We start from the raw sequence: 13862 nt of genomic DNA, 5'->3' as shown, positions 1-13862 counted from the left end.
GGATGATGTTTTTTAATAAAAGGCATCAGTTTTATGATATTGCACTCTTTCAAATACACATTTTGTTTGACAGCAAGGGCCGAAGGAACAAAATAGGGTGTTGAGATGCCTCGAGATGAAATTGCTAACCATTCCAGCATTTTCTTTTCAAATTTTGCCTCGGACTTGTATTTCACACTACAAGAAACTGTTTTTGGATTGCTTGACCAAAACCAAACGTTTGAGTTCTTATCAGAGTGAGGAAATGTGAAGTATGATTCATCATCAATTATGAAATCCCACCCATTAAATTTTCTACACATTCTGCCATAACATGTTTGTAACTTGGACACTTGCTCAAGAGTACGGGCTGGAATGGTCTGTTTTTTTTTGGTAAACAATATTTGTATTGTGAGGAGGGAGAACTAAAATAAAAAAGACGATCGATAGAAAAGCATACACAAGATGATTCACCAACTCTTCACATAAATAAGTGATAAAGCGTTAAAAGAAAAGTTAAATACAACTGTGGAAAAACGTAAACACGAAGACGCGTAAATGATAAAGCAATAATAAGAAAAGCTAAAAACAACGGTTGGAAAAGACACATACAAGATGACTCGTCCACTCTTCACATAATTAAATGATAAAGCAAAAAGAATTAAGTTAAAAACAACAACTGAGAAAAGACGTAAACGCGAAGACTCGTAAACGATAAAGCAACAATTAGAAAAGTCAAATACAACGATCAGAAAAGACTTATACACGATCATTCACCTATCTATCACGTAAGTAGACGATAAAACGGAAAGAAGAAAAGTTAAAAACAACTGAGAAAGACGTAAACACAAAGACTCATCAACCTGTCATATAAACAAATGAAAAGATATCGCAACAGGAAAACATGCAAAAACTATAAAAGCTCAAAAAAGAAGGAGTCTAACAGTTAAGTGAAGTTAAGAGTAGAGATTTAGAGAGATAGAGATTAGAGCAACTGATGAGTACGGTCATCTCTTTAGAAGAAGAGATTTAAAAGAGAATTTTAAGAGGAAAAGAGTTTTTAAGAGATTTAAAGAGGATTTTAAAGAAGAGAAAGAATTTTATGATAAGAAGAGTTCTTTGATGAACAAGCAGTTTTATAAGCAGTTTAATAAGCAGTTGAATAAAAGAAGATGATTTTAATATTGATTATTGGAGAATAACCAGAAGATTTAATTAAAGAAGAGATATTTGTAATAAAAGAAGATATAAAAGAAAGAGGAGTAATTGAAATAAACACTATTGAACACTGCAAGAAGCGTAAGAAAATATTATTTGTATTATATAAAAGTTATAAGTATAAGAGTGCTACCATTACACATTAATAGAACATTTGTTGAGTTTTATTATATTATAGAATATATTGAGGACGGCGATTATAAGTTTAGCTCTTTTAAATTAAACCTTGCCCATTCCTAACCAAACTACCCCCAAACCTCGCCCTTAACTAACCAAGTACTTCCCAGACCATCAACCTTGTTCCCAACCTCCATACACCTAATCCAAACAAACCTAAACCCAAACCTTCCCCTTCCCCTTACCTTCGTTAGCTAAACTAAATAACAAACTAAAAGTTAAACAGATATTGAATTAAATAGCTAAAGAAGAAACCTAAAAAGAAAAAAAAACGCCACCATCACAGTATGTTGCTGAATTGTATACACAACGTGAGATTGGCTGCACTTTAGCTTTCGAGCTATTGGTCGAGTGGAAATGCCAGAACGAACATCAATCATGCTTTTCAACTTGGTAATATTGGTTTAAGGTGGTAGAGCACAAAAAAGACACTTTTCATGAAAGATTTAAAAAATAGTTTTAAAAATATGCAGAAATGCTTCACTAAGAGAAATGAAATGTTTTTGCAAAAAAAAAAATTTGAAAAACTTTACCAAAAACCCATAATGGCGCAAAAACAGTGTAAATAAAGATCTAATTCTTATGTTTTCAAAACACGTTAACTTGAGTTAGACTTAAGAACCATTAATTAAACTTTGCAGATCTGTTAATAAACTTATTTTATTCCATTTAACAGATAGAATTTTAATTAGTCCTTTTATATGTAAAGATATGACCTATTTTTTAAGATAAGTTAAATTTAGTACGATTTACAAGCAGTTTAAAGAAGTTAAAACTAAAAATAATGAGTTTTAAAAACAATTAAATAAAATCTATCTGTCAAATGAATTCCAATGTTGTTAGGAATATGTCCTGAAAATTTCAGAACAAAAGCTTTATTCAATCAGAAAAAATCATGTTTTGAAATCTTGATAAAATATGAAAAACTCAACTTGCAGAAAAAACAAAAATAAGTACAAAATAAAGAAAAAATCTGCAAATGTAGATTTTTAACACATTTCCAAAAATAGTTTCAGTTTCATACTAACATCAAAAGAAAGAGGATAAAATTTTAAATAAGATGAATGAAAAATTTTTTTTTTCATATTTTGATCAAATATTTGTATTTTAATTGTGCTCTACCACCTTAAGTCATAATTTTAGCTTTTCGATCAGAACCAACAGCAAGAAGTTTTGATTTGCCTTTTTCCCAAATTGAAATGTATCTGTAAATGCTTGCTATCGGATTTTTCGTTCAAAAAATGATCCACGACGACTTTTCTACCTTCCTGGAAATGCGAATCACAATACCTGTACACACGATCAATCAAACTTTTACGCTTCATTTTGATGTAGATAACAAAATAGAAAGAATATTTTCTTAAAACTTTGCCAGCAGCAGCTACAGAGAGTGGGCTCTAAAATATAAACAATAAATGAATGAGTGAGTGCACAAAAAAAAATTCAAAAATAAAGACCGTTAAAAAAAATCTCAAACTTTACTGTTCATCCGTTAGAAGTGTGATTTATTTTAGGAGCATTTACAGCTTGGAGTAGTTGAGGTGCATTTTCAGATGTTTGCTACGCAATTGGTGATGGACCATATTAGAGCAGAGAAATATAATTATTCTCAAATGACTCCAATTTACTGTAACGTACAACATGTTTATTAGCTGAAAAATATTTGTTTAAAAATAATATAAACTAACAATAGAATAATTGATGCTTTATAAGCATCAATTATTCTATTGTCATTTGTAATATTTATTTAACACTTATACCCTTTATATTACTATAATAACTTAATAAACTGTAATCTGCCAAACTGTAGAAAGGGAAGACTGAACAAAAGAATACAGAATAAAAAAAATAAGAAACCTTGCGGTGCAAATACAACCTCATTATTTGAGAAGTTTAATGAAACTATTGACTCCTCACTAATCAAAGTCCCTGTTTGCCAAATAACGTCTTCAATAGACTTAAAAAAATTCGGTAAACTTTGCTAAAATATAGAGGGATTTTTTGTCAGGTAGAAATATTAGAAACATAGCAATTCGAAAAAATTGTGATTTAAAGGCAATTTTTTTTAAAATTTGAACTAATACAAAACTACACGGAAGATAAATAACACAAAGGTTTATTTATTAGCAACATCTAATCAACAATTACCAGTCATTAGATTAGACTAGATGATAATACAAATCATAGACAAAAATGTCTAACAAAATCTTTATGTTGTTATATAAATTAATGTAAATAAAAAAATAGTTGTAAGGATGCGACTTACGAAACCAGTGTCTTAAGTGGTATCATCTATGGCTTAAGTCGTACCTAAAAATGCAATTATTAGGTATTTATTTAAAACAAATTCATTGAGAATGGTCATTTTATTAAAAACTCAAAAGCAAAAGAAAAGGAATTCAATAAGAAGTTACTTTCATTAAGCACAGTCATCACACACATACTTCATCATTTTTTTTGTTAACTCTTGCGCATAGATCGTAAAATGTTTTGAATTTCAAGCACTGATTAATAATTTCCTTTCGATCTTCTGCATACAGACAACAAAACAACTCGCCTACGTCTACAGTTATATTACCTTTTTTCTTTTTACTCTTTAACGTTGATTCCTTTTTAGTGATTGCATCTTTTTATCTCTCCATTGAAAAGTATTACATTTTCTTCATTCACACTTGACATTATTTCGACAGCTGGAGGTACGGTTATATGGCTCCCATTATTATATTTGATATTGGACATAACATATTTTACTGTTGTTTTATTTGGTTTGAAGTTGAAGAGCTTGTAATTAGATACCAAGTTACTTCTTCTTCTTGGGTTTTTTGTATAACCACTGGTGACAAAAATTTGGCACAATCTCTAATAAGCTAAAACTTATTGAATTTTTAGTTATCCAGTCTTAATTTTTTAGTTATTTTGTTTATAAAGTGTTACTTATCTTTTACTGAAAGTTTTGTTTACTTAGATTAATTAATAAAAAAGTTATCCAAAAATGAAGTCGACTACATTAATTGAACAAGTGTACAACTATTGTAATTTGCATCCTAAAGCTAAAACGAAGAGCACCGTACAGTATTTTGTTGCCTCTAATCACCCCGAAAGAACCATTAAACGTTATATGGCAAAGTGGAAGAACAATGAGCCAAAATCTCGTAAGCCTGGATCAGGCAGAAAACCAAAAATTATGACTGCTGGGAACATCAATCGTCTGAAAGGTCTTTTGAACAACCGGTCTGGAACTTCAACAAGAAAAATTGCAAATAAATTCAAGTGTGATCATTCCTACATTGTAAAAACAATAAAAAACAAAACAAACATTTGTTATTTTAAGAAAAAACAAATCCCTGATTGCACTGAGAAACAGTTAAAGCAGTTGCAACTGAAGTGTGGAAGAATTTGTCGCAAATTCAGAAACCGCGGCTTTGTCATTGACGATGAGTCTTATTTTACATTTAAACATACAAATAAAAATTCGAATGTTGGATTTTACTCAGATGACGCAAAAAATGCACCAAAAAATGTAAAATATAAGCGCAAAAGCAAATTTGAAAAAAAAATTCTTGTGTGGATTACCATATCCCTTCGTGGAATCTCGATACCATTTATTGTTCCTGCAAGACTGGCAATTAACCAAGCAGTGTACAAAAATGATTGCATCATCAAACGATTGATTCCTTTTATCAACAAACATCACAGTGATGGTAATTATGTATTCTGGCCTGATTTGGCCTCTTCACATTATGCTAGAAGTGTGACCAATTACCTCGATGAGAAAAATATCCGTTATATAATAAAATTTGATAATCCAGCATGTGTCCCAGAATTACGACCAATTGAAGATTTCTGGTCAATCCTTAAAGGCTACGTGTATGAAAACAATTGGGAAGCTGAAAGTGAAGATCAGCTGCAAAAAAAAATCCATTCTTGTTTAAAAAAATTGATAAAAATCTTGAACAAGGCATGTGTGAACATGTAAACAACAAAGTTGATGCCGTACGTCGTAATGGCGAAAAATCATTATTGTAGTCGCGAAAATAAAAACTAATCTATTGTTTAATATCCTGTACAATATTTTTTGATCATTAAACTTTTAGTTGTACTATTACTGTCTGTGTTTATTTTGTGCCAAATTTTTGTCACCAGGGGTTAGTAAGGTGAGCTGAAGAAGTTTCACTACTCACAGCTTAATTTGCATTTGTGCACAAAGACTTTTCAGTGATTGAATTTTCCATTGGAGAACAGAAATCTTCATCCTAAAATTCAAGTGGCCAAACACCGGTAGATTTATAGCCATTTAAAGCATACAAAAAAATTTGTTGCTAGGATTTTTTTTCAACCAAGCAGATGACGTTTAATTGGCTTCGATAGATTTGAAAAATGATTTGTTCAAAGGTTAGAGACGATACTTTGTGTACGCAAGAAATTTTCGCATCCCATAATACCATAACTCACGCCCTATATAGATAGCTTTGATGTTTTTTGTATGCGTGGAGTGACCATCCAAAAGTAAATTTAATTTCTTTTTGCTACTTTATTCCCACTTGGTATATTTGATGAAATGCTTTAACCATTCGACAAAAAACTCTGATGTTATCCACCCATTTTTAGAACATCCGAATCCCATCCCCGGTGGTGCTTCTGTTTTTAAGTCAATGTACATCCGTGCACGTTTAAATATTACCATAGACGACATGAATTTTCCTGCTGCATTCATTGAACATAATATCATTAGACGCTTGAAAGATGACGATTATCTTCCCAACACCCAATATGAACATCAACTGAATTACTCGTGCTTTACAATAACGAAAACAACAATCAATATGTTTACAAACATCAATATAATTTTAACGACTTATTGTAAACCTAATAATATCATCTCTTGATGCATGTAAAGGAAAATGAAGAATATCCCAGTTTTATACCAGAAGAAATTTAGTCGATTAGCAGCATTAACCGTACATCTCCTCAAAGAAAAAAGTTTCACACAAAAAGTAACGATGCTTATGAAACTACCAGACACAATGTTAATTGTATTTGAACTACCAAACCATCTAACAAAATGAACCACATTGAATCCAGTCAAAACCTATACCATACACAAAGTGCTTGCTAAATATAATTAAAACTTTTCAGAAACTAATCCAAATGAATGGGTAAGGAATCGCTGAATCAACCTTTGTGAGCAAAAAGTAGTTGTTTAAGAATAAAACTCAATGCTGTTGCGAGAGAATTTTTCATCACGATCTTGAGCATTATAGCCAGTCTTTGATAGTTAAACTACAACACCGTGACACGACAAAGGCTTGTCATACCAACAAAACATTCCTTGTTGATCAGCTTTCTAAGAGGAAGCATTGGAAAGGCTGCAAAATGAGTCGAATGCTCTACCTGGAGATAAAAACGCAAACATTTATGGTAGACACTGGATTTTCTAGATGATCATTGAGTTCTGATGAATTTTTAGGAGCTGCATTTCGATTTGTGATGAGGGAGAAAAATTAAAAACAGCAAAAAGACGTACATAGAGAGACTTATTCACCCTGTCATGTAAATAAAAGATGACATGATAAAACGTAATGAAGAAAAAAATTAAAAACAGCGATTAAGGAAAGAGATATAAGCAGAGATATATTTACCTATCAAGTAAATTAATGAAAGATAGATAAAGCAACAAAACAAATAATAATGGAGAACTGTAAAAGCTCAAAAATAGTTACGAGGAACTTGTGAAATAAATGAAAAGAGTGAGAAGGACTCCTTGAGAAACATAAAGAGAGAGAAAAGGACTTCTTGATAAACAAAAAGAGATAGAAGGAATTATTATTGAACAAATGAAAAAGAAAGAGGAAAAAGTCTTTTTCTTACATAAATGAAGAGAAGAAATCAGAGTTTTTATGAAGAAGTTTTAGAGCAAGAGAACTTTAATTATTGTAGAACTTGAAATTGGTGATAAAACAGAAGAAGTAAAAAAAATAAATAAAAGCCAGAAAAAAAATTTATTAAAAAGTAGTTATCAGAAGTTGCACCATTTATAATAAAGAAGAAAAGAAGAAAGATATTTGTTTAAAGCTAAAAGAGCTAAAGTGGAGTTATTGATAAAAACAGTATTGAGCACTACGTAGAGTAAAAGAGCATTATTTACATTTTATAACTTAATGAATTAAAGAGTGCTAACCATAACACACTAATAGAATATTTGTTGAGTTATATTATATAGCAGAATATACTGAGGACAGCATATAGAACTTTAGCCCTTTTACAATTTAATCTTGCCCGTTCCTAACCAAACTATCCCCAAATCTTGCCCTTTCCTAACCAAGAAATTCCAAGACCACAAACCTCGATCCCAACCTTCCAAATACCCCTTCCACTTAACCCTTAATTGAAACCTACCTAATACCTGAACTTATCATCATACTCATACACACCAAAAACAATAAAAAATAATAACAATAACATATGTATGTATATCAAATTGCCACCCTCACAATACAAACATTCAAAAATTGACATTTTTTTTTTCAAAAATTGCATTATTCAAAGAAGCCATCAAGAATGCGAGAGCACCAAAAACTGTAAGTGAGCTATGTATCTTTGTTGTTTCCTTCCCGCACATTTAATATAAACTATATATCAACACATTTAAAACCAACTATATTAGCTCCCTTTTTATCACGAAAACTTATTAGTAGCTATATCAGCTCCCTCTTCCTTTTAAAAAAATCTTTTAGATTACGATAACTATTTCTAACCTACGACACCTGATAAACGTTGAAATGCAAAATATTTTTTCATCTTAACTACATTTTAAGTTATTTTTGGATCATAAAGTAACTTCTAAAGAAACAGAGAAAACTGCTACGTCTTAATGACGAAAGAAAACTATTATATCTAAAAAACAGTCTTGCAAAAAATGGGAAAAAGCCTTTCAAATACTTTTTTTAATAACTTTATTTCGTGGCTTATGATGGTATAGGAAATAAGTCATCCTTTTACTCAATTTGGTAGGAATTTGGATTATCTAAAAAACCATACTAACCGACTAGATTTTGTTTTCTTCGCAGAGTAATTGTTTTAATTAAAGCATTTATATGATCTTTTGCTAAGTAGTTTTCAGTCAATAATAAAGCTTCCCTTAAACAAATCATTTTAAAACCTAAGGCAACTTGATTTTCTAACCTAAAATCCACCTGCTTTTTTAATTTTTATGAATCTTTGAATTATGACCAATTTTTTATTCCAGCAAGTTTTAATCAAAAAAAAATTACTCCTCCAACTTCCACCTATATCCAAATTTTCATGAGAACCATCATCAAAATATTCGTTATTAAGATTTTAACTATTGCTATCATCTTGCTTTTTATAATTTACATCTGCTTCTGCTAAATAGATTGCATAAGCAAAACAAAGTTGACATTGTGCCCATTTCAAAGTTTTCTGTCTGCCTGATGATGAAGTTCAGTAACATCTGGAGCTATGTCATGAAGTTCAGTAACATCTGGAGCTATTTCTCAAAATGAATTGAAAATCTGTCTTTCATTTTACCAATTGCAGTCTAAATTATTAAATGCAATCAAATTTAGTTTATTGAAAAAGCCCTTTTGGATTTTCTAAATTTGATTGCATTTGTGAGAAGTTTGAATAATCGAAAATTTAGATTTGCTTTAATTTCATCTTTTCCTTAAACAATACTCTGATATTTAAAAGGAAGTCTTTGTTTCTAAATTCTCCTAATTATTCCAGAATCTTCTTTAACCATGATTTCGCGAGATGCACATGGTGCAAACTATTCTTACTCCTCAATTTTTTCTTTTTCAACAAAGTTTAGCATTTCCATTGAAAGTTTACATTTTTGCTTCTTTTTTAGCTAATATCTGTGGTTTTGCTTCGTTTCTTTTTTTGATATGATCAATAACACTAAGTTCTTTGATACTTTAGCCAGCAACTTTTGGAAAAGAAGTTTGCCTAGATACTTTGCACATGAGACTAACTTTTCTCTTGCAAAAAAACTGTTCACCTATTTTTCAATTCTTTTTTACATATACTCATGCAGTGCTTTACTTTTGCCAAACTTCAAAGCTGGTGTAGTTAGAAAGCAAGTTCTGTGACTGGTTCAGAGAATAATCAACTAAATTTATTGAGCGAACAGTTTTATCAGAAAACAATTGAATTACACTTTCTCTACTTTATCATTTAGTTTCTTTCCTAAAATTCGAAAAATATATATCGCCTGATTTTAAATGGATTTTTCTACAAAAAACATGCACAAAGATATTTTACTAAATGTTCAAAATGTAAGATTTTGTATTTTAATTAGTTTGAGCACATAACCAAATTTCTGAACAAGTAACACTAACAAAGTATGTTTTTCTTTTTTCGAACTTAGTTTGAGCAATTGGATGTTCAACCTGGTTAGGTCACTCAAGCCATAAAGACAACAAAACAAAAAATAAACAAAATAAATGACGCTTTTTTACATTTCATACATCTCAAGAATTTGATGTAGAAGACCAGTTCTAATTCAGTAACAGGTGTTGATACTTAGTTCATGAATGGCGCCATAAAAAGTGTAGACTTCTTAAACAATTTCGACAACACCTTTATGAGTTAACTTTGTGAGTTATGGCAAAAAAATATATATATTCGTGTGCTTTTCGTTGTTTTAGATTGCCTTTTCTCACTTGATAAAATGAATTCGCCACTCCATATAATGAAATTTTGTCGCTATTTTTCCTTAGATCGTCATTTTATTTCTATCCGTAACATTCAAAAAAATAAAGCATAGTTTTGCTTTTTACTCAAAATTTGGCTAAAATATTGTGTATAAGAATATAGTAACGAATGTAAAAATCTCGATTTCAATTGAACATTGAAGCTTTAATGTGTTAACTCACATTAAACGCTGTTTCGTTTTTTCCTTAGTATTAGCTCTAATTTTTTTGAAATATTTTTTTATCGGATCACTTTAAAATTCCTTATTATCTCTTTTTTTTTTTTTTCCCATTTTTTTAGAGTTCTTCCTGTATTTTAACAATATAGCTAATCTTTAGATAAAGGAAATCGTGAATATATATATACAGTACTGTGAATAAGTTTTAGCCTACCATAAGTTTATAATTATTTTTGATTTTATCGTAAAAATATAAAGGACTTATGAAAAAATCAGGTTTATAGTCACATATATTATAAACAAAAATATCTAGAAACAATATGATAAAATATGATACAAATAGAAAGAACAATTAATACTTCGTATGTCAGCCTTTTGCGTTGATCACAGAAGCGAAAAACATTTCTCTCTTCAAAAATTATTACACTTTTAGAAAACTTTTGTTAGAGATTTTCTCTTTTTGTGCCTCTGCAAATATCTTTATAAAGTTTTTTACAAATTTTTTTTTAAAGAAACTCAAGTCTATAAAGGCTAATTTTCCTCAGACTGACACTCCGAACTTTTTAGCGGTCAGTTATCTTAGTTTTCTAAATTTTTTAAGTCAACTATCTTACTCAATATAGCAAATATTTTGTTTTCTAACAGTTATTCTGTTTTAAGAGAAATATTTTTTATTTTCCATGTAGGTATCCTTAGAAAAGCTCTTCAATGATTTTTTAGCATTTTTAGGCATTTTGGCAGAAGTTTACACCTTAGGAAATGCCGAGACTTTCACGCTGCGCGTAAGCCAAATCAAACCGCGCTTTAAATAGCAAATCAATATTTTGGTCTAGAAAATGAAAACGGCACCCGTAGCAATTAAACAACTATAATAAAAGTTGTTGGTATTGCGTAGTAGTATTCTCTATTTTCAAAATAATCGTTACATGAGTGTAACGATTATTTTAAAAATAGGGAATATCACAGTAATTGGTAACGCTTTAAGGTATAAATAGCAAAAAACTAATAAAATTTAACTAAAACTGCGATAAATCCGTAACCAGTTAACCAACCGACTAAATATTTATCCAAAGTTTGTTGTGGTTATACGCAACATTTGCAGCAATTTTTATAAAGTTATATAGAGTGGTTCTCATTCTACAGATGTTTTTGTTGGCACACTTTGAAGCCGAAATTTTACTCAATTTGAACATTAAAATGAACTTATTTTCTGCGGACAAAATAAATAGATTTCAACTTGTATTACAGGGTGTACGCTGCCACCCCATATTAGTGGCGTTCTTGCGACGGCTGGGTTGGCATTATCATGACCCATTATAACCGTGTATATAACACAGCTATTTGAAAAAAATGTCATATAACATCGAAGGAGCAATAGAAATACTCCTTACTCCATATTCTGATTTTGAGATCTAAGACTTACAGAATTGGCCATAAATAACAATCCATCTGTTATTGCTGTATGAATACAAGTTTGAAATTAAATATTTTAAATATTAAAAGAGATTTTTTCTTCAATTTTCTTTTATTGAAGTAAATCAAATGGTCACAATATAAATTTATAATAGAGGAGTAAAAAATAAAAAAATTTTAAACTAAAATATTGAAATGAAAACAAGTGTTCATATTTATCAAAAAGAAAAAAGTTTACAAAACACAAAAAGATAAAAAAAAACGAAATTATTATTTTGATGACAATCCTTTAGCTTTTAAACACTCATTGATACGTTTTGGCATGGAATTCACTAAATTCTGAGCAATATCTTTTGGAGCATTATTCAGTAATTTTGTTATTTTTTCTTTTAGCTGGTCTGGATCTTTTATTTCAATTTTACCAAGATTGTGGTCTAACCAAGACCACAAATTCTCTATGCAATTGAGATCTGGACTATTGGGAGGCCAAGACATGAATTTAATGTTGTTTTCTTCAAACCATTGCTTACAAATCTTAGCAGTATGACATGGTGCATTATCTTGTTGGAAGATAATTCCCATGTCTTTTCGAAAAATATCAAAAGAAGACATCAAATAATTATCCAATATGTCTACATATCTTTGAGAATCAAGCCTTCCATCGAATAGTTTGAAGCAACCGATGCCTTCATAGTTTATGCAGGCCCAGATGCCTATTCTGCCACTACCTTGTTTTGTTCAATACATAGAACAATCTGGGTACATTTTTTCATGTGGCGTTCTGCTCAGCATTACTCGGTTTTTTCAGGAATCAACCTCAATGTTCATTTCATCGCTGAAAAGAACATTGTGCCACATACTTTGAGACCAAATTTTATGAGCCAAACACCAGTTTTTTCTTGCTTTCTGATGTTTTTTCAATAGATGTGGTTTTTTGCAAGCAGCTCGCCACATGTAATTGTGTTTTTGTAGTACTCTTCTAATTGTTTGAGCACTAGCAACAACACCAGAAGTCTCTTGCCATTTTCGACTGAGATCAGTAGATGATAACTTTCTATTTTTTTTCACTATGCAAATAAGTGAACGTTCATTTCTTCAATTTAAAATGCTGGGTCTTCCGGGACGCGGAAGATTTTCAATTGTATTGTATTCATGATATCGGTTGATTATTCTGCTAACAGTCGCATGTTTTGGGTTAAAATGTTTCGCAATTTTTCTCATTGAGATGTTTTGTTCATACATTGCTATGATTTTACATTTTTTCATATTATCAATAGTTTTTCCAGTCATTTTGATTGTCTTATTGCTGAAATGTTGTAGTTAGTTAAATACTAACTTTTATATTTCATTTTACACAGGTTTTTCAAGTATTTATAACAATTTTAATAAAAATTCCCTAATAATTATCATTAATTCTTAAATAACTTTAAAGTTTTACTCAAAAACAAATGCAATTTTAATTGAAGTTTGAAATAACAGATTGGATTGTTAATTTTGGCCATTACAATTATTTAAGATATTGTAAAAAAAACAAGATAATTAGCGCATCGATTAATATTTTTATGAATATCTATATTTATTTGAAAGATAATATGATGGTCATCAATTAACACTTTTTATATTTGAAAAAAATCATTGTCAAATAATCATTGATTTATTATCTATCAAATTCGAATGATATAAAAAAAAACATGATGGATTGTTATTAATGGCCAATACTTTAGATCACGTTGACAATGAAGTAAAGTTCCTATACTCATGCTTTTGCGGAGACTGATAGATTTCGTAGATTTGAAAGTGCAATCCAAATTAAAAGAAATTTCCAAAATTGAAAACGGAATTAGCACAAGAAATTTTTTTTTGAGAGCTTTTTTATTGTGATGTAAAGATTGCTCATCTTTGCTTCAATTCAAAGTGGAGTATTCTGCCTTCAAAAGTAGAATTTCTTTCTGTACTCATGTAAAAGTATGAACACCATTTATTAAAGACAATTAACCAGAGATTTTACAAAATATGAAAACCAGTCATTTTAAGAGGAGCAAAAAATTGGTACTAATAGTAACATTTAAAAAATACAAAACTAATTTCTTAGTTGCCACGGCTGCTATTTAAAATGGCCTCCATCTAAATATATTTTGCCGCCCTGGCCACGCTAACTCAGAAATTGAAAGTATACAAGATT

This window comes from Hydra viridissima, unplaced genomic scaffold (assembly GCF_058129835.1).
Source record: "Hydra viridissima isolate aposymbiotic clone 2 unplaced genomic scaffold, HvirCarnegie_v1 scaffold_1, whole genome shotgun sequence".
In the NCBI taxonomy this organism is placed as follows: domain Eukaryota; kingdom Metazoa; phylum Cnidaria; class Hydrozoa; order Anthoathecata; family Hydridae; genus Hydra; species Hydra viridissima.
Note: the sequence above shows the minus strand (reverse complement) of the source record.